At 46.1% G+C, this 21242-nt stretch overlaps 1 non-coding gene across 1 annotated transcript; it reads left to right on the top strand.

The window, feature by feature from the left end:
• Positions 1 to 14599: 14599 nt before the first annotated feature.
• On the top strand, positions 14600 to 14671 carry TRNAD-GUC (transfer RNA aspartic acid (anticodon GUC)). The gene has a single exon. It is a non-coding gene; the product is annotated as a tRNA-Asp (tRNA).
• The last annotated feature ends 6571 nt before the right edge of the window (positions 14672 to 21242 follow it).

Raw genomic sequence — 21242 nt, 5'->3', positions numbered from 1 at the left:
CACATCCTTCATCTTCAGCCATTTGTGTCACTCCCAACGTTAACACGTGACAGAGAAAATTCTAGCCCTTCCTGCAATATCTCATGTAATTTTCCAGCTAAGCCCTCTGGTCTTTGGCAAGCTGCATCCCTGCCGACCAGTCATTCTCTCTTCCTGTGCTTCTGACTGAACAGTGACCATATTCATTTTTCCAAGGCCTGTCATCTTGCTACATTGCGCATTTCACCTTAAAAACTGGCTGTTCAGCCGTTAATTTCTGCTGAATCTAACCCTTGCAAGCAAAGCTGTTTCACAAATGCTGTAATGTTCATATGTTAAGGCTTGCAGCCCTCAAATCTAACCCGTTTGTTTACCTTCAATGCTACACATTAGTACTAATATACCAAATCCCACACAGCACATTCTCAATCTTGACATCCAGGCACCAGAGGAAGGCATCGACTGCATACAGCTGCCTCCTAAACTGTATTTTGTGCCCTAACTTGTTTTTTTGTTCCTTTGTTTGCCGTGTGAGTGCCGTTTCGCTCTCTCTCTCTGTCCCTGCACCTCTCCCTTCCGTGTTGCCTGCCCTCTCCCCCTTGTTCCCACCCCCTCGTCCCCCATTAGCTGTTTCTCCTGCAAACTCGAGCGAGGACCTAGTCCTGCGCTCGCCTGCCTTGCAGTCGCAACTTGCCATCCAGGCACCCGAGGTAGGCATCCACTGCATACAGCGGCCTCCTAAACTGTATTTTGTGCCTTAACTTGTTTTTGTGTTCCTTTGTTTGCTGTGTGAGCGCCGTTTTCGCACTCTCTCTGTCCCTGCACCTTTCCTTTCCGTGTTGCCTGCCCTCTCCCCTTGTTCCCACCGCCTCCTCCCCCATAGGCTGTTTCTCCTGCAAACTTGAGCGAGGACCGAGTCCTGCGCTCGCCTGCCTCGCTGTCGCCACTTGCCATTCAGGCACCCGAGGACGCCCTCCCCTTCAGATTGGTGGCTTGGTGGTCATCACTGAACTCCCTAGGGCAGCCCTCTGCCTGGCAGCCCCTGCGGCTAAGGCCCCAAGGCAAAGGGCGGCTCCAACTGAGGCAGCTCCAACCAGTGTCTGCATGTGTCCCCAGGGGAAGCCAGTTGCCAGCCGTCAACCATCTGCGACTATGTGAGGCAGGAGTTGGTTCAGAACCTCACTCTGCCCTGCAAACCTGACCAATCAGCAAACTCTCAAACTTGGGTGTATTTATCTCCTGTTTTAAAAAATTGCATTGTGAAAGTATTTAAAATTGCATTGTGAAAGTATTTTACATCTGAGTGTCTGTCGTCTTGTCCAGTTGTTCAACTTGTCTTGCCTCTGTCTCGCCTGCTTGCACCCTCCCCTTTGTCCTTCCCTAGTGTTCTCCCCTTCTCTCTCCCTTCCTCTTCTATACTCTCCCTACCTACTCTATGGTGCTCTCTGTCTCTCCTATTTTCTCTAACTGCTTCTCTATCGACTATCCTGCTCTCCTCACAAACTCTGGTAGGAAGAACTTTAAAAAGGACATCCTGGTCTCCAACCCAGGCCTCCCTATCACTGACACCCATACCAGTGCATCCTCCAGGCAAACTTTCACAGACATCCTCTTTGTCGTTCCCTCGCCAGACCTATGAACTCTTCATATGGTCTCTGTGCTCTCTCTCCCTTCTCTTTCTGCCCCATTAATGGTGGCACATGGTGGGAGGCCCTCCTGTCCTCCTTCCACTCCTCTAAGGTCATCATTAATGTTTATGTGAATGGTACCGTCTTGGTCCAAGGCCCTGAGGCCAACCTTCTCCTCTTCGATAGACGCTTCCAGCGACTCATCAATTTCCTTTCTTCTCCCGCTGTCCCCTCTCCCCCCTCCACTGCTTCCTCGCCTCCCCCTGCTGCCTCCTCCATGGCTACCTTGCCCTCCCCTCCTTCCCTTTCTGCCCCACGCCCCCCAGGCTTCTTCTACACCTCTGCAGGGTGTACCTCTGATTTGTACCCCTCCCCGGGAAGTCTTTCAAGGACGGCAACTTTCTCTATATTGCCACTCTAAACTCTCGCTCAGCTGTCAAAAACTCCTCTGACATCTGCCGCCTTCTGGAGGAACTTGACCTCGATGTCCTCGGTCTCACAGAGACATGGTTCACGGCCAGCTCTGTCACGAGCTTTGACACTCTCCTCCATGACGGCTACAAGATCCTCTCTGCCTCCAGGTCCTACCTCTCCGGAGGGGGTGTAGCCCTGATCTTCCTAGAGTGGATTCCTGCCTCTGTCATTCCTACGCAGGCCTACTCCTCTTTCGAATGCCTCGTCTGCAAGCTCTCTCCCTCTCCTCTTCCCTCCTGGTCTCGACCACTCACCTCCTCCTTCTTGGAGACTTCAACATCCACTTGGATGCTTCCTGTCCTCCCTCTGGACTCTTTCGCGACATTTGAGACTCTCACTCACTCTCTATTCTCCTCTCTGGCCTGACTCACTCTGTAGGGCACACCCTGGATGTTCTGATCTCCTCAGACCTTTCCCTTTCTATCCCTCTCACCAATCATCTCTCCTGCAGTGATCACTTTCTCCTTTCCTCCCACCCCACCCTCTCTACCCCTCAGGCCAAGCCAACTCCATCACTGCCACCCACCTTGTCGGTCATCCGACCCATGAAGCATGTGTCAGTTGAGGCTTTTGCTGGCACTTTATCACCCCCCTCTCCCCTTTTGGCTGACTCACACCCTGACACAGCCCTTTCCATGCTCCACTCTGCTATATCTGATACTCTCGATGTTCTGGCCCCTGTCATGAAGATCCACCTGAAGCCCAAAGCCAAGTGCAACTCCTGGTATGGCTCAGACCTCGTCACGCTTAAATGCAAGTGCAGGGTGACTGAGAGGAAATGGCGTGCTTCATGTACATCCACTGACAAACTGGCCTGCCGCCTGCTCCAAAGGCAATACCGGCTCTCTGTCCTCACCAAGAAGAGAGCTCACATCGAAGCCCGTGTCTCTGCGGCATCTAACAACTTGGCTGAACTCTTTCAAATCTGCAAGTAACTGGCCAATCCTACCACAGTCTCTACCTCTCCTGTCCCTTCCCAGGCCCTCTGCATGGCATTGGCTTCTCATTTCATCTTTAAAACTTAGGACATCCTGTCCTCTTTCTCCTCTTCTGCCCTTCCTGCCTCTACTCCCTGCTCTTCCGCTGGCCCTTCTTCAGCCAACTCTCCTCCCTCTTTCTCTGCGTTTCTCCTGTTCTCCCCAGACAAGGTTTCTAGACAAGTCTGATCTATGAAAGTCTTGTCAAAACAGGTTCATCCCTGTTCCTCCAAAACCATCAAGGACTACATTGACTCCCTGGCTCCTGCCCTGGCCGACTTCTGCAACCACTCCTTCGCCACTGGAGTCTTCCCTTCCCGCCTGAAGCACTCCCTTGTGCACCCTCTTCTTAAGAAACCCTCGGCTAACTATCGCCCAATCACCATCACTCCTTTCCTGGGCAAACACTTGGAAAAGCTGGCCATCTCCCAGCTCAATCTCCACAATGAATCTGTTGGCTGTCTCCATGATCATCAGTCTGGCTTCAGAGCTGCTAGAAGCATGGAAACTGCTCTCCTGAACATCCGTGAAGACCTGCTCTCCAACCTTGATTCCAACACCCCCTTTGTCCTCATCTTACTTGATCTCTCTTCTGCCTTTGATACGGTCAACCATGCCATCCTGCTCAACCGTCTCCGTGATAACCTGGGGATCACTGGTCAGGCCCTGGTGTGGCTGACTTCTTTCCTCTCTGATCGACCCTCCCAGGTTCAACTTGGGTCCTTCCTCTCCTCCATCTCTATCTCTACCTGTGGTGTTCCCCAGGGGTGTAACCTCTCACCCTGGCTGTTCAACCAATACCTGGCACTTCTTGCCCACCGCATTGCAGCACTCTGCCCCAACTTCCAGTGCTATGCAGATGACACTCAGTTCAGTTTCAGGCTACCCTCCGCCACCTCTTCTCCCTCTCTCATCTCTGACTGTCTGTCCATCATCCAGGACTGGTATGCCGCCAATGATCTCTGCCTTAATGCAAGTAAGACCGAGATTCTCCTCATCGGCACACCCGCTCCTTCCTTTCCTGTCACTCTCTTGCCGGCCTCTGTTGGCCCTCTTCCGGCTCCCACCTGTGAGGCTAAAAACCTCGGGGTCATCTTCGACTCCACACTCTCCTTCTCTCTTCACATCTCTGATGTCTGTAAGAAGTCACACTACCAGCTGCACCTCCTCAGAGGTATTCTTCCTTTCCTCTCCTTCCCCCAGAAGCTCACTGTCTCCAGAGCTCTGGTTCTCTCTAGGCTGAACTATTGCAACAGCCTCTTTCTAAATCTGCCTGCTTCTATTCTCTGCCCTCTGCAACTCATCCAGAATAGGACTGCGAGACTTGTCCTTGGCCTCAAGCCCAGGGATCGTATCTCTCCAGGACTGAAATCTCTGCACTGGCTCCCAGTGTGTGCTAGGATGTTTTTTCTTCCTTCTCGAGCTCTTTGCTCATCCGCCTTCAAATCCATCAGGGTCAGTCTTGTTTGTTTGTTAGTTTTATTTATTTAAAAAGCGGCATACCTTTAGGTATCTGGGCGCATTACAAGACAGCTTAAATTCAACAAAAAAGAAAACTGTTTGATGCATACAATAAAAGACAAAAGTCGATAAAGTAGGGTTAGCAACATAGATGAAGAGAATAGAACACAGAAATTACAGAGGTTGATGGACAAGTGCATGATCAAGAGAGGCATAGGTAAAATTATCTAAAAACTCTAGGCTCTTTTGTGGGGAGTGTCATTCATCGTTAGCCATTTTTTGGTGTTGGACCTAAAGCTTTGAAAGGTCTGAGTAGAACGCAAGTGGAGGGGGAGAGCATTCCAGGCTTGAGCCGCTAAGACAGGGAAGCTATTGCCCCCAGCTGTTTTTAAGCTGAATCTTGGTACTGTGATGCAGAAGGCATTGGCAGCCCTTGTGGGTTGGGATGACGTCCTTGTGATGATTTTGTCTTTTAAGTACTGTGGAGAGGCATTATTGAGGCATTTATGCGTGATTGAGACAATTTTGAGGGGAATCCTGTCCTTAATGGAGAGCCATTTGTGATTCCTTCTGCTTTCAGAAATGTGGTTTCTCCTTGGGATACTCAGGGCGGCTCTGAGAGCATTATTTTGTCGTATTTGGAGTTTATTTATGATTTGTTTGATTTGTTTGTTAGCACCTGCCTATAAAGCATTGCAGTAATCAAGTTTAGACAAGATTAATGCCCTAGCTAGTAAAATGCAGCTATTTGCCTAGAGGTATGGTTTGCAGGCATGAATAAGCTTACAGGTGTAGGACGTGGCTGAGGCTATCACACTGACTTGTTTTCGAAGGGTTATAGTGGAATCTAGGTACAAACCCAACGTTTTCCTTTCCTTAGCAGTTTTGATAATGTTGCCTTCAATACTGAAGGAGGAGTATTGGGCGTCAAGCTTAATCAGGTTGGTGGGGGCGCCTAGAATTAGGATTTCGGTTTTCTCATTATTCAGGCAGAGACAATTAGGATTTCGGTTTTCTCATCATTCAGGCAGAGACTATGAGCTGCCATCCATGTCTGAATGATGAGATACATTTTGTTGAGTAAGGCAAGGTCAATGTCACAGTTCCCTGAGAGTGGAATAAGTATCTGGGTGTCATTGGCGTAGTTTGTGTAGCTTCTGCAAGCAACGAGTTGGTGGTAGATCTCTTTCTTCGGCTGGGGCCTACCGATAAGAATAGCCTCCCTGCCTCCATGAAACTTGAGGAGAATCATCTCCAGTTCCAGGAGCACCTCAAAACCTTTCTCTTTGCTTCTGCCTTTTCTCCTCCTCTTCCCTGCTGACTTCTTGGCTGAAACCGAAACTGCACTGGTTACCTGGCCACCCTCTGATCTCGGGCCCAGGTCCCCTCCCCTGCCAGGCGCACACCTCTTCTGCCTTCCTGGCAACCCCGCACTTGGGGACTGTTTTGTGTATCCCTACAGTCCCACTACCAGCACTTGACACCTATTGTCTGCACTTACTGTGCACTTGCCACCTGTTGGCCGTACGTTTACTTATTGTTATTTATTCTTTTAACCCATATACTGCACTGTCCCCTCCTCCTTCCTATGCACTTGCGCGATCTGAATGACACCTGGCCTAATAGGATCGTTGTCTGTCTTCCCTCTTTCCCCCTCCCTTGCCTCGCCGCCCCTCGAAACACCTGTGTATAGGCGTGTTATAAATGCCATATCAAATCATATCAGTTGGAACTGGTGGCACACCATTTCTTTTGAAAATAGTGACACTCCATTTCCCTACATCTCACCCCTTCTTCTGTGGAGGACACTGCTTAAACACCGGACTCTGCAGAAACATGAATCGTAGCTAAAAATCATTTGCTCCAGTCAATAAATGTTCATGTCATCAAACCATGTGATCTTCATATAGCAGTGTAAGTTTGTTTTGCTTAATATCGAAGTGTAAACAATTGCATCAAATGAATTTTTTGGCAAGGTTTGTCCATAGATTAAAGAAAGAATAGCAACACGATGACAACATAGAAAAGAGGATACTATGAAAGAATTATAGTGAAAGAATAAAATAAATAATCAAAATGAGAAACTATTTAGAATGGATACAGCATCTTTGGGAATTGGTGGTGACATTTTCCACAACAAGGCCTAATACCGGCTCCGACCTGAATATAGTTTATTAGACAGAGAGAACTGTGTCCATGTCACTAAGTACATCACAAAAACTGGAGACTTCCATCTTGTCATTTGGTCCTCTCCTTCACATCTGCCAGTCTCCTTCCTTTTGGTCACGGGGATTCCACCTTGCTCCGTCCGAGGCCTCCTCTATGGATATCCGGCTCCAGGGACTCCCACAGAACACTTATGAAGGTAAACGAATTAAGGCATCTAAACCAGAAGAGAGAGACAGTCAGGTTAAGTACTAAGCAACAATACTTTTTCCTTTAGGGCTTCTGCTGTTTTCCAACTGCCTGGCTTAAACCTTCAAGAAAAATGTATTTACATTTTTGAATATTTACATTTTTGTGATTAATATGCATCCTTACTCCTCGTTCATCCCTTCAGGTACACCATATCCAACACACCTACTTACCTGCCACAATGAACCCCATTTGCCCCTAGTGTGAGCTACTCTCCTTAATTCTATTCACCCCATAGACTTACTCACCTTCATTCTAATGGGACCGTTCTACCTTTCACTCCCTACTGGTTTCTTTGGACTGCTCTAACCTCTAAATTTCATGTTTCAGGTGAAACAGCTTTATCTTATTCACGTGGACAAATTGTTCCACTGCCATATTACCTTCCTAGGTCATTATTCTGTACACTACAGGAGAAACCGTGTCCACAATTCTGAATAGACTACGCCAGGGTGCCATAAATTTGGCATTTTTGCTCTTGCCTTTTGTGTAATTGAACTTGTACACATGGTCACCAATTTAACACCCCCTAACAGATGGCTTCCTGTCATATTATGACTTGGCATCCTCAGCTGCCCTTACCAGATTTTGCTGTGCAAATGCAAATGTTTCCTGCAAATGCTTTCTCAGCACTTCCACATATTCATGAATTGTGAATGCATTCACCAAAATGTGCTCATTGGTTCTATTCAACAGGTGTTGGGGCAGTACCATTTTCCTGTCTGTGATGATTTCATGTGGACTGAGGTTTATAGACTTCGATGGTATCGCCCTAATGGCCATCAGTATCAAAGGGGGTCACAAATCGCAACTAGACCCTGCTTGAGCCACACGGTTTTTAAGAAGACCAATTAATGTTCAATTGCAAACTTCTACACCACTGCTACAAGATGGGCAGTACGAAATATGTAGCTTCCTTTTTACTCTCAGAATCTGCCACATCTTGGTCACTACTGCACTGGTAAAATGTCTTCCGTGGTCTGATTCTATTCCATGGGGCAAACCAAACCTAGAAAATATGTGGTTCACTGGCAATGTAGCTGCTGTCTGTGCACTACAGTCCGGTGTCGGTATGCATTCCAACCATTTAGACATCAGAGAGGTAACTGCTTGCATGTATTTATTTCCCTGTGATTATCTTTGGATGGGCCAATGAAATCTATTTGCAAATCTGACCAGGAAAGTGCCAGACCTCTTTTCATTAATGGTGCTCTATGTGTTGGGGAGGCAGGCTGGAACTGTGCACACACCAAACACCCTGGGTATACAACGCCACATCTTCAGAAATATGCAGCCCAATATTTACAATGTTTTCAGCGAACATCTGTGTCTTGCTATTATTGCATCATGGGTTTGATGTTGTATCAACCCCAGAAAGGAAAGGAAACTGGGACTACCCATTGGATCTGACCTGAAATGGATTCTCAGATTAACAGTCCGTCTTGCAGTTGAAACCTTTGTTTATTCTTCAACATCACCCTCAGTTCCTCTCTTCCTTTCCAGTCCTCTGTTAAATGACTCTGTTCTGCATCTGACAAATGATTGTACAACATGGCTATGATTGTGTCTTCTTTTTGTGCCCTAATCAAATCCTGATTGGGCGTGTCAAAGCTCCAATGCACCACTGGTTGATCACTTGTTTTATGAGATTTGGAATTTGTTACCACGGCCACTTGGATCTCACTGACCAAGTGTTGAATAGGAAACAGTTCCCCCATCAATGCTTCAATTTTGGCCAATTGATCAGCATTGTCATTCCCTTCCTTATCTTCCCCTGGTGTTCTAGAATGCCCCGGGATCTTCCTGCAGTCAGTTTTCATCTCATTCACTGAAACAAGATTGGCGATCACCTGATTCAGTTTTCCATGTTTGAGTGTTTTTTTGTTATAAGTGACCATCCCTCTCAGCTTCCACCCCGGTAGGTATTCTACAAAACTCTTCCAGGTATAATCAGAATTAGTATCTAATACTATTTCTTTTAATTTGTTTTCTACTGCTGTAGAAATTGCTTTCTAAATTGTGGTCAATGCTACCACGAGACTACTTTTAGGACATGCCCTCATGCTCACTGGGCCAAGTTCCCTTATCTGATCCTTTTCCACTGCAAACATTGTAGGGGATGATGATTAGTTTCAGCATTCACCAGCTCTCCTTGAATAATGGGGCGGAACTGTTGTAATGCCCACACAGTTGTCAAAAGTGTTTTTTCATATTCATAAACCTTTGCTTGCACCTGTGACAATGCTTTGCTAGCATAGGCAATGGTTTAGTTATTTGAATCATGCTTTTGATACAAGACCGCTGACATGCATAGATCTGTGAACCTTATCCCCAGAAAGAAATCTTGGTTTTTTGGATAAGCCAAACATGGGGCCTTTATTAGACTATCTGTCAATTTGGCAACCGCTTCACAGTGTTCCTGTCCCCATTTCCAGGGCACTCCCTGCTTCAGTAATTTAATCAGTGATTGTGTGATTTCTGCATTCTCTTTAATGAATTTCCTATTGTAACTTGTCATCCCTAACAAGATCTTTAAGCACTTCTGGTTTGTACGATTTCTACCTTTTTCTTTTTCAGGTTTAACCCTTGCTCTGTAACTTCATGTCCAAAGAAATGTACCCTTTTCCTACACCACTGTGCCTTCTGCAATGATACATTAGTTCCACCCTTTTGCAGTTGGCTGGACACATGTTTAATTTCACTGAAATGGCTTTCTGTATCCTCATTTTTGATCGGAACATCATCCACATAGACCACAGTTCCCCTCTAGGTTGCATCTGGGAGTGCTTTGCTCAGAAAGATCCCAAATTCGCTTCCACTATTGATAAACCCAAAGGGAGTATGTATCAATGCATACTGGGTCCCTTTGAACGTAAAGGCAAATAGATTTTGTATATCTTTTGCTAGAGGCACACACAAATAGCCTGTTGCTAGATCTAAGGTAGTAAAATCCTTCGACCATTGGATTATGCAACGCCTTGGTCAATGAATGGGAGAGGCCACCTTGAAACAGGTACCCTCTTATTTAGTTCTCTTAAGTCTGTGCACAACCTCCATTGACCATTGGACTTCAGCACACCTAAAATGGACGTGTTTGAGGTACTGTGAATGGGTCTAATGGTTTCTATGGACTCCAACATTTTAATTATTTCTGCCAAAGGCTCTAAACAGGCCAAGGGTAGCCCATATCATCACACTAATACAGATTTCCTACCATAGCCTTCGGACAGTGTAGCAACATGCAAAGCAGTACGCCCACACTCAGAGGCATCTTTAGCGAATACCTCCTTGAATTCTATGAATATTTTTCTCAATTGGTCTTTCTCTTCTTCGTTGGTGCAAGCATCTGCAGACTGTTTTTGTTCCTCTACCATTTTAGAAAACTCTGGAAAATCAGCACTCAGGCCTAGCGCTATTTTCGTACTGAGCAGCACAGAGCTCCTGGATCCTCCTCTCAGGCATAACAGGAGCTTCTGCAGCCCAAAGCGTATTGGAAAGAGACAGATCCACCCCCCTACCTCATTTTTCACAAAACATAAGAGCTTTATTGTCCACACGCAGGGCATAGATACCGTTTTCAAAAAGTGGCTGGTGTTCTCCAGTGTCACCAACATGGTTGGGAAAAAAGGCAAATACGAGCCTTATGAAGCATTTCACAAACTAATTTGTATTAAAAGATGAGCCTACCACAGCATTCCACACTGCAGCATGTTTATAAGACTTGCCTCATATTTTAATGAAGTCTTATAAACATGCTGCAGTGTGAAATGCTTCATAAGTTCCCTTGCATTAAAATAAAAGTGTGCAAATACAAGCAGTGGCAGGCTCATTTGGAAAGAAGACGGTGCTCAAACAAATGTTTACAATGTCAGCCTGCCACAAGCTTTTATATTAACGCAATTAGCCTGTTCATAGATAGTTGTCATCATACCACGAGGCCAGGCGCGCGACGTCATTGAGCTGACAGGGCTGAATCTCCCTACTAAATGTTAGCTGAGGGCGGGCTTCTGTGAAGAGCCTTTCATAGTTCAAATGATCAGGAACGTGGTCCTGTTGGCGCATTTTCTTTCTTCCGAGGCAAATCTGCTTGGCTCGGATCGGATGATCAAGCACTGCCCGTTTCCCCAGTCACAGCCCCAATGAGACACACAGGCTGCATCCCTGGCTTTGCAGCCAGTGCCATAATAAACTCGACAACACCTTTCTTTTGTCATCAGCAACATTGCCTTTCTCATGCATAATGGTGTATTTCCAACTGAAAGACCACCAGTCACTTTGCAAATCCGTGAAAGTTAAAGCGGGCAACACAATAAAGCACCCTTTGATAATGTGTTGATACACATAATGTGTAATAGCTTAATATGCTACAAAGTTAAGTTTGCTTTGATGTCCTTAGTTGAATGTTCTAAAACCATACAAAACAACACGCTGGAGGTTTGTGACGAATCTTCAAACCTACGTGAGTTTATCACTCAACTACTGTTATTGTGTGACTTAAAGCTCTGAAATTAAAGTGGGTAAATAGATTTTGGCTTTTGCATCTTATAGTTTTGCATTCAGTATGTGGAAAATAAAAGGTAAACTGATATTATTTTGGCTCAACATGCTGCTATAAGGATTTGCATGTTGGCATGATGCTTTACTATGCAATTTGTGTATTTTGCAGGTAAACTCTATAGGACAGTATTATTGTAGGCCTTGACACCCAAAACTTACATATTTGTTCCAAGTAAAGCGTGGAAGAAGATGGCCGTGCCCAAATTGCAGAGTTGGTTAAAATCCATGCTTCTCTGTTTAGCGTAAGTGTGTGATCCTGGGCAAATAATGTAATCTCATCCTGACTTCAACTGCAAACATTGGAGTGCTTATAAGTGATTACGTTTACACCCTTACAATAGGACAGTTTTAATGAGTGTAGGGACAAATTGGTGTATCCTGGCGCTCCTCTGCTAGTAACTCCAATACTGTCACACAGAATTGCATTATTGTGGCACTGGGCTTCCCCCAGTCTCGTAACACTTGTTTTTACGGGCAGACATAGTCTCGCCACCCAGTCAGTGCACCAGAGATTCTAGTATAGCGGACTAACTGTGGTAGAACCAACATCACAGTTTCTCCCATGTTGCTCCCAGTCACTGAAGGTGCTTGAGCCTTCCAGAGTACTGACCCAGACTCTGCTATGTCCTGTTATGCTATGATATCAAGTCTTTCATTGCACACCATCTGCCATTTTCACACTTTCTGGGACCTTCGGGATCTGCTAGAAGTGGGTGTTTTCAGACTTAAAGGAGAGCGTTAACTGATTGTAACATTGAAGCTGCACTAGAATAGTCTCATTACAATGAGTAAAGAAGTTAGATGCCCCTACACAAGTTTGCCACTCCTCCACGGTGTCTGAAGTTAGCGCCTCTCCCAACATTTGAAGGGTTAGCCCCCACCTACATTGTAGCCTAGTTGCACCCCGGGATGTGCGCACTTGAATTTTGTTAGGCACAGAGGTAAGGGAAGCCCTTCCCGAAACTGGTGGTGTTAAAGTTTTACTGTGTTTGTTCAGAAAAATGTACTTGGACAAAAGCAGTAAACCTTCAAGCTGCTACTTTGAAGAAAAACGTCCAGTGCCTTTCTGCATATTGCGCTTTAAAATATACTGTTTGATAGTTGGTCCCCACACCAGACCATGGGGGAGTAGAACAGTGTGGGCAGAGCCTGGAAGTTTGCCCCACCTATTTTCTGAAGTCGCCCCTCCCATCACCACTTACCCACCCCAAATGTAGGTTTTGTTAGGCCCCCTTAAGAGGCCACCACTGCAGCGTGTTAATACGCTTTCATTAATTAAGCAGGCTCAGAACTCTCCCAGGGACGTGATTTAGGGGTCACCAGTGGTCGCAACTGCGAACTCTGTGGACTCCCTTGTGACCTCTGTGGTCTTCCTTGCGAAACTCTAAAAAATAAAAAATAAAAAAAAGGTTTAAAAAAAAAAAACATTTGTAATGCAAGCTCCTGGGCTGTGGCCAGCACCATGTGGCTCTTTACTTCTGGAGTGGCTGGCTTTCTTGTTCAGGCACCTTAAGCAAAAAAAAGAAGAAAAATAAGAAAACGAGTGCCACAGGTCCAACACTTTCAGCACTGACCCTAAATAAGAAAGAATAGGAATACCAAATAATGTGTCTTTCTGGAATTCTATACAATAATTTCTAGACTCATTAAAGGTTTATTTCAGGCACACTTCAGGGGGTGAGTCACTGATTTAGTCTGTTCTTAAATGCCTCGGCTCAGTCTTTCATCCTTCTGAGGTTGATAAATGAGTACCAACACAGATTGGGTGTATATTTTTTCAATATAAAGAGCTTAAGCTAAGTGCTATATAATAACACATCATTATCATTTGGTCATGGACGTCTGCTTTCATTCACAGTAATTTGGTAATATGGGCCTATACACACTGATCTTAAGGATACATATGGCGATCCATTCTTGTAGGAAATGTACATCAAATTATAGTGATATTGTAACCATATTTTTCATAGTGTACAATGCTATGGGATGCCACTTCCTGTTTTGTCAACAGGTGAAAAATCGTGTTCCATCGCTTCCTGCAAAATCACTTCGGGGTGTGGTCAAATGACATCACTTCCTGTGATGTCATCAGGGGGTCAACGGTCATGTGATGTCACTTCTGCTACCCCTGGCATTTTGGTGAAATTACTTATCTGAACTCTCGTACTTTGGTCTGCGATCTTCGAAGACAAGGGATACCGGAACGGTATGGGATATCAAATACATAGCACCTGCCCTGCTATCAGGTGCTTTGGACAGTTGCCATGTATGCATGTGTGATACTTCGAGTCAATCCTCATGGTTCCCTTTGAATGCTGGGACTTATAGTTTTGTTTTGAATTAGTATGGGCCTACGTCCCAGCATGCAATGAGAAAAAAAACTGGGAAATTTGGCAGCTATGCATAGGCCACCAAAGTTGCCCCTTATGTTCAGCAGCAAGAGGTTGTAGGAGACAGGAACATTTAACTGAGGTTTTGTGGGTGAGCTCCTATTACATAGGCTTCTGCCTCAGAAGTAAGTACTGCCAGGAGGAGGAAGAAGGAAGTGTTGGTGATTTCCTCATAACAAACAAACCACAATGAGACTGGGTTCTGTGAACCATTAAGTATCTTGTGGAAGCTTTTCCCCCTGTTCATTTGGTGATCATATGTAACAAAAGTTCCGTCCCGCCCCTTTTCTATTCCAACGATTCTGCAGCACGGCTCAGCTGCCGCCTCTAAAGACATAAAAAGCAGACAATCTAAGTTGAACGGCCAGCACACACTGAAGATACTTGTCGTAGATATTGCAACAGGAACTTGTGTGCGTGAGTCTTCTGTAATTTAAAATATTTGCCAATGGAGATGGGCCCCTTGTAGGAGCACTTGAAGGGACCTCGTCCAGCCTCAGCCTCATCTGTCCCATGCCTCACTCGTTTGTGATCGTTCGTACAACTGCCTTGAGTATTGGCATGCTGCTTGAGAAAAACATGATCAGATCAGATGCACGTTTTCCCTCTGATGTGCATGTGCGCTGTGCAACCTCACCCTAAGGAATCATTAGCACGACCAATGAGTGCATGAATTTCTGACAGCACACTAGTGTGAAATAGAAGCGGCAAGCATGACTCCTCGTTAGTATAGTGGTCAGTATCCCCGCCTGTCACGCGGGAGACCGGGGTTCAATTCCCCGACGGGGAGGAAAAGGCTTTTTTGTTGTGGCTTTAAAAAACATGTTTTTTTTCTCATAAAAAGGAAATGTTGTTTTTATACTCAGGCATTTGAAACGATTTGTAATAAAAAAATAAAGATTGACCGTGCCGGCAGGGAACAACAAGTATTTAGAAACGTTTGTCTGTTATTAACAACTGGGAATGTTTCTTTTATATTAATATATACAAAAATGTAAACAATACTGTTGGTTTTTTTCACAGGAGACTATTTGCTGTACATCACTAGTTGGGAAGAGGAAGTCTATGGCAAGTGATTGCAGTTAATGTCATTGTGTGACACCAAAAGAAAATAACACTGAAGAGGGGCACTGTTGTGTGACAGCCAAAACGGTGGCCTTCGCGTCAGCTCCGTGGATGTGTGGAGATTCCCTGCAGAAATGGGGAGTGATATGCGGTATGTCTGACACATAAACTCGTGACCAGCTATTGGAAGGGTGTGGGCTCATTATGCCTTGAACAGAAATTGAAAATATCGGCTCCTGCCGTGATACAGAGTTGCGGTGGCTCCTGCCCTGTCAGCGTGTGATAGAGGAGGCGCAGCGTTTGTGCTGTGAGAGTCCCCGCCCGCCATATGAAGTGAGGAAGCTGGCGGCGGAATTGGTGCTAGGAAGCGGAGAGCATTCGGACGGCTAAGGAGGAAGAAGCTTGCAGTAAGAGCCCACCTGACACTCTTCTGGAGACGGACCGGTGCCACAGTAAGCAACTGCGTGCACTGTTGCATGGGAGGCTCCCTAATCGGACCGTAAGCACGGCGTCCTGGGAGGCCGGCCAGTGAGGGGTACTCCTGGGACTGCCTTGTGCCGTGTGAAGGCAGCATAGAAAGCGCTGCTGAAGAGGGAAAATGGGACGGTCCCTTCCCCCAGCCAATGTACAAACTATGGTCAACGACGTCACAACCCAAGTACCCTCAGCAGGATGAGTTTGCACCTCTGTCCACTACCGCGGATGTCAACATTCACCGTGACCATACCTCACCTGCGAAACCTGGCTGCATACCACCCAGAGCACGGGGTGGGAACCAAAACAGAGCCAAAGCCGATCGCATGGACCAGCTTGACTTAACTGTGTCACAATCTAAGCCACCATCTTTAGAGATGACATGACGACATAGCTTCAACAGACTGAAGCACATGTGCTACCACGCACCTGGATCAGACACACACCAAACCACGCCAAGTACACGCTCAGTCCTATGACGTAGCGGACCGTGAACACTCACAGACGTGCGTTGTTATTACTTTTCATATAGGCCAGTAATCGCTTAGCAGAAAAACAAGACGCCAGAAGAGCTTGTGTATATGCTTGCAGAGACTTCATGCTGCTAACCCTGGAGACTAGACCCTAACTGGACCAATGCGCAAAGAACCACACCGCACCCTCGCACCCCTATCCTTATGGACCTTATGACATAACATCCAACCAAGCCGAAGTAGGCCGCAAACCAGATTCGGCAGGCCCAGAGCAGGCTAGGCAGAGCTACAAGGTGCTGACCATGCAGAACAGCCCTGATCAGAGCCCAGAAGCCAAGGTCACGATTTTGCAATCCACATTCCCGTGTTCTCCAAGCCAAGGTGACACCTGACACTGCCAAGACTACCCGGAGCAAAATACAAATCAAATCCTTATAATTCTGCCTCAGCTATGGTCTCTCAACATGTGACCAAGCCAACCTGATACGACGCAAGCTCCCGTGGACTAAAGAAACACTAGTGTCTCACGGCTGAGACGCAGCTCGCAAAAAGTTGTAACAGCTCAGACCCCGGCAGCGATGGGAAAGCACGCTCTAATGGCAAATAGCAGGACCTGTCCATTGTCGTCCACTGACACATAGTCACACATAGTCACACATTGTTGCTAACACCAGGTACATCGCGGGCTGGCAGCGATGGACCAATCAGGACACGGGGGGCTAACCACTCACGACATTACCACACAACCAATCACTAATTCTCTCTATGTAACCTTTTAGAAGTAGCGACTTTTAGGGATGACCCAAGCGTACCACCTGACCTCTACTCTACCAATCACACTTTTCACTGTACTGCTCTATACTGAACCTACCACTCAGGGAAGCAACACGGAGTGGCGATAGGTTCGGGGACGAGATTTCACAGATGACGCACATTGTTACATCACTTAGACCGAAAAGCGGCCTGCAAGCCCGATTATGAGAAGCTGCAAGGAACATACGCTCCTTGTGCATGTCCATGTCCGTTTTCTTGTATTAAAACAGCAGTAACTATTGCTCTTGTGTAGACCTCCTACTTCTTTGGGACACGGAAGGAGTTGGGGCCTTCCGAGAGCTGGAGGTCCGCGGACCCCGGGTGCGGCTCTGCCGACCACCAGAAATTACCCTAACACTGCACAGCGACCTCCTAGCAGGGTCTGTTGGTGTCAGAGACTGGCTGTAGAGACGGGAAATAATCCCAGTTGATGGCAAGCGTGCTCAGTGGGGAGCTGGGCTACCAGCTGGAGAAATATGGTGCAATCTGCAGCCCTTAGAAGAGTGCTACATGCACACATAAGACTGAGAACCAGAAACCCATATTCGATTTCACTGCGTTGGAGTTTACTGACTCATCACATCTCCCGCTCCCACCCTTGTCTTCATTAACTTCAACCTCACAGTGTTTTTGTACTGCTACCACGGAGGAGGCTCAGCTAGGGGTGCTGTATGTGTGGGACACGTGACTGTGTGTCCCTCTGGCGCCAGAGCACACCGGAACATAGCAAAGGTGACTGCTCTGAATCAGTACTCGTGGTAAAGATTGCTGTAAAGACACTATGATCAAGACAGCTTACCCATTGGGGTTGGGATTTTATTACGCTTCTGGACTGACTGCACTGTTACAATTCTCCCATCAAATACACAGCAGTTGTAGCTTAATCTGAGACTCAGTGACTGAGAAACTACTAACCAGGAGCGTAGGCTGTGGTGTGTAGGGACATTTAACAGGGTTGTCATACACCTCTGGTCCATTATCGCTGCAGTGAACTAACCTGGAAGCAACGGAACATAAATCAAGAAATCGCTTGTATCGACGATCATAGGTGTCACCCCAGGTGTCACCCAAACGCTGCAGAGTGGGTGGGCAGTATACAAAGCTTTTAAAGGAACTACTGCACTGACATAGTGGTCATAATTGGCTGCTGTCTAGTGGTAGAGGAAGGAAGCTGCCGTGTTGCTGCCTCGCCACCCGAGAAACATCACTCCTGGCTAAACACATAGCAGGCTGCTGTATTGCTAACCAGGTAACCAACAGAGAGTGTGCGCGGAGACTGGATTAAAGGTTGTCGCATTATGCCTAAAGGGGCTGGGGCTAAGAAACGTGGCACAATGAATAAGTTTGCCAAGCCCACCCCAAAGTATGTAGAAACAATGAGTGAAGGGACAAGCGGTCCGCAACTAACAGGGGGAGCAATGTTGCTGCCACCTGTGGACCTCCAAGTAGTCATGGCCATCATGAAGCAAGGATTTGCTTCCATCTGGATGGTATCAAAGTAAATGTAACCACAATCCACGCTCAGTTGGAGAAAGCCATGCAACGAATTACGGAAATTGAGACACTGATTAGCACGGCGAAGGATGCCATAACAGCACGAGAGGGGACGGTAACGACCATGGCCAAAGATTTGGGCAGCATCAAGATAAAGTGTGAGGATTTGGAGGCGAGAACGAGGCGGAACAATGTTCGTATTGTCGGTGTCCCTGAAGATGCCTTGAAGCGGCCCATGGCGGCCTCAGTTCAGGAGCTACTGAAGGAACTACTAGGTGACCCCGGCTGGTCTCAAAATGTTCGTAGTGGACCGGGCACACAGGGCGTTAATGGCACAACCAAAACCAGGGGGATACCCCAGACCAGTAATCGTACGCCTAATGAATTACAGGGATAGAGATCTGGCTTTGAAGGCTGCACGAGAGAAACAGGAATTGAAGATGGGTTCTAACGTGGTCAGTATTTTCCCTGACTACGCGCTGGCAGTGCAACAGGAGAGACATACTTTTGTTGGTGTGAAGAAGCTGCTAAGGGAACGGGGAATACTCCAAAATAATGCACTTAGATCTGCGATTTATATCCTAGATCTCACCACATATCAGATCTGAGACACAATATGCACTTGCTATCAGTCAATCATAGAATCACGTTTAAAACTTTATCACTGACTGATAAGTGTCTCGCGAATCTAGCGCCTAAAACTTGACGGACACATTCTCACTAAATATCTCAGAACATCAAACAAGGTCCACACAATCACATTGCCTTAAGATCCCCAGGTGGTTTAAGCTGCAGAAGGCATGGGGCAATAGTTTCCCTGTGTTAGCAGCAAAACTTTGGAATACTCTACCATTAACCTTAAGATCAGAACCGTGTTACCTCAAATTCAGAAAAAATGTAAAAACGTGGCTCCTCACACAGGAGACACAGTAATGCTGTATGTCCTTATGCCTGTACTTCTGTGCTGCACTTCAATGAACCTGTGGTACTGTTTCAAATCTATGTAATTGCGTAACATATGTATCTGTAAGGAATGCGCCACGATTCCTCAGGGCTTGGTGCGCAATATAAATGTAGAAATAAACAAATAAATAAATGCCAAGTTACCATGTAGTCGGATCTATGCCTTTACTGAACAAGAAAACCAAAATCTCTGAAAGTATCTGGATGAGATGCTAGCTTGTGGATTTATCGGGGTGTCTAAGTCTCCAGTGTCATCTCCTTTGTTTTCTGTTCCTAAAAAAGAAGGCATCCTGAGAACATGCATAGACTACAGGGCCTTGAATAAGGTGACCATTAAAAACAGATCTCCTTTACCCTTGATATCAGTTTTGTTGGACCAGGTAAAATCAGCGACCAAAACTAGACCTCAGGGGAGCTTATCATTTGATCAGATTTAAGACTGGGGATGAATGGAAGACAGCATTCCGGACTTAGTTTGGCTTGTCTGAATAATTGGTGATGCCGTTCGGGTTGTGTAACGCTCCAGTGACATTGCAACATTTCATGCAGGATGTATTACGGGACTACATAGAAATCTTTGTGATAGTTTATATTGATGATATCCTGATCTATTCCGAAACCGGGAAGGAGCATGTCCAGCACGTTCAGGCTGTTTTGCAACAGCTAAGGGAACACTGATTATATGCAAAACTTGGGAAATGTGTGTTTCAAGCTGCTCAGGTGGCATTTTTAGAGTTCATTCTTACTCCCCAAGGCATTGTGATGGACAGGAAGAAGGTACAAGCTGTTACAGAATGGCCATTCCCACAGAGTAGAAAAGAGGTGCAATCTTTCCTGGGATTTGCAAACTTTTGACAGAGATTCATTGCCAATTCTCCCAGATTACCACACCTGTTACTCATTTGATCCGCATCTAATGTGGCATTGGGGTTAGTTCCCTTGCAGAGGGATCAGGCGGGGGGGGTCTTGCACCCAATTGCATTCTTTTCATGCAGACTGACATACCTGTGAGTAGACCTATTCTATCACGGATAAGGAATTACTGGCCATTTGAGCGGCCTTCCAAGAGTGGAGGCATTACCTTATGGGTTCTCAACATCAAATTACGGTGTTAACTGATCACCGAAATTTGCCATATATGAAAACCGCCAAGACTCTGAGCTTGAGGAAATTACGTTGAGCTCAGTATTTTGAGGAGTTTGACTTTGTCATCACTTACAGGCCAGGGACCAGGATTGGGAAGGCAGATGCACTAACCAGACAGCAAGCCTCTGAGATGATTGCACAATAATCTCAACCCAAAACAGGGGCAGACAGTATTGTAGGAGCAGTTACGCAAGGTCTGTTAGAAGAGCTACAGGGTTATTTCAAAAAGAAAGAAATGCAAGAGTGGATGACTCAGGACTCTCTTAGGTCAATACGCAATAGGTTACCCTATCCTGCTGGCAGGCTATTTCTTCCAATCACAAGATTGAGAGATAAAGCAATGCTATGGTTCCATAAATCCCTCTTAGCAGGGTATGCAGGGAAACGCAACACTCTGCAGATGCTGGGTAAATACATTTGCTGGCCTGGTATGAACACACAAGTGCATGGTTATATTTAGAGGTGTAATACTTTTATACATGTTACCACCCACAGACAGATGGGCAAACCAAACGGGTGAATCAAACTCTGGAGCCATATTTGCAGTGCTTGCTAGCTGATGCAATGAGTTCCTGGGTAACTTTTCTTTGGGTAGATGAGTTTACCAACAATATAACACAGAACACGCTTGCCTGGGAATGTCACCCAGCATGTGTCTATATGCCCATGAATAAAATATGCTTCCGAACCTGTTCCAGCAACAGTTAACATGCAAACACTCATGCAGCGCAAACAAGTACTTTCAAGCATCAGGCAAAAAGCACGTCAAAACCTGGAAAAGGTTAAAGCGACATACACGTGGTATGCTGATAAACTAAGACAGAGATCTCCCAAGTATGTGGCAGGAGACAAAGTGTGGCTTTCAACCCAGAACATACGTATAGTACGGGCATGAAAACATTTGCCTCGATTCATAGGACCATATGTAGTGGT

This window comes from Ambystoma mexicanum (genome assembly GCF_040938575.1).
Source record: "Ambystoma mexicanum isolate Mex_15411 chromosome 12 unlocalized genomic scaffold, UKY_AmexF1_1 Mex_chr12_unloc.2, whole genome shotgun sequence".
NCBI lineage: Eukaryota > Metazoa > Chordata > Amphibia > Caudata > Ambystomatidae > Ambystoma > Ambystoma mexicanum.
The sequence above is the reverse complement of the archived record's forward strand: the minus strand, read 5'-3'. Positions and strand labels throughout refer to the sequence as shown.